The sequence below is a fragment of the Macrobrachium nipponense genome, chromosome 39, assembly GCF_015104395.2.
Source record: "Macrobrachium nipponense isolate FS-2020 chromosome 39, ASM1510439v2, whole genome shotgun sequence".
Lineage (NCBI taxonomy): Eukaryota > Metazoa > Arthropoda > Malacostraca > Decapoda > Palaemonidae > Macrobrachium > Macrobrachium nipponense.
This window is the reverse complement of record NC_061099.1, coordinates 17,166,117-17,167,566: the sequence shown is the minus strand read 5'-3', so window position 1 is coordinate 17,167,566 and position 1,450 is coordinate 17,166,117.

Genomic DNA, 1,450 nt, shown 5'->3' with positions numbered 1-1,450 from the left:
TAGGTGACATCTGTTCAGAACTTTGGTAAACAAAACCTGTTCACAATACATATTCACAATACAGGTTAGATATACATTGCAACGAAGATAACTCAAAGGCAACTAATTTTTATTTAAGTCTGTAATTATATCTTTGAGGTTATTCTTAAACATGTTACATATACAAGGGTCTAAATGAAAAAGGCTACGACTAACATTGAAATTACAATGAAAAGTAAGTGTATTAAAGCGAGTTCTAAAAGATTTCGTGATAAGACATCTCTTGACCTTGCTATTACTGAACTACCAACCCAATTTATTCGGTGGTTGTTTTCACTTAAATGAATGAATATTGCATTAGATGTTTGCCCAGTTTTTACAGAATATTTATGCTGGCTTGGCCTTACTTCTAGGCCCTTGCTAGACTGTCCGAGATAAAATGAGGGACAATCCATACATGGAATTTTATATATTATGTTGTTGCTTTCTCTGGGGCTATTTTTTATTAACATTCCTTTTAGTGTGTTATTATATGAGCAAACAAGGTTGACATTAAAAGCTTTTAACAATGATTTAATGGTTTCAAATCCGTTTAAAAAAGGCAAACTGAGAATGTTCTTAAAATTTTTTTCTTTCTGCGTGTTACTTACACTATAAACCTTTTTGTGGGCTTTATTATAACAAATATCTAATATATGTGAAGTATAGCATAAATCTTTCCCTATTTTTCTTATGTATTCAATTTCTTGATCCAAATATTGGGGACTGACAATGCGTAATGCTCATAAAAACATAGAAGAAAAAATTGACATTTTTATGTTAAGATGGTGGCCTGAGAAGAAATGAACATAAGTTAAATTGTTGGTCGGTTTCCTATAAATACTGAATTTACATTGAAATGGTTCTCTGTGTATCAAAACATCTAAGAAAGGGAGGCAATTGTCTAATTCTAGAGTAAACTTAATCGATGGCACCTGGTTATTTAATTTAGAGAGTAAATCATTTACATCAATACCGACAGGCAGGACAGCTAAAATATCAACATAACGATACCATTTTACAGGAATATGAATAATATTAGGTAAGTAGCGTTTTTCAAAAAATTCCATGTACAAGTTTGAGAGTAGTGGTGATAAAGGATTCCCCATTGCCATGCCAAATATTTGTTGATAAAATTCACCATTAAATATAAACTTACAATCACAAATGCACAAACTCGTGAGTGAAATAATGTGACTTATAGGTAGAGGTAATTCATGCTGAGTCAGTTCATTACTAAGATAGTCTAAAATAGAGTCTATAGGGACTTTAGTAAAAAGAGAACATACATCAAAACTAACGAATCTATCAGTAGGGCAAAGAGCAATTTTGTTTAATTTATCAACTAAATCTAGAGAATTATATATATGAGAATCGGAGATGGTTCCAAGTAACGGGGACAAGATCTTTGTGATATATTTCGAAAGTTTAT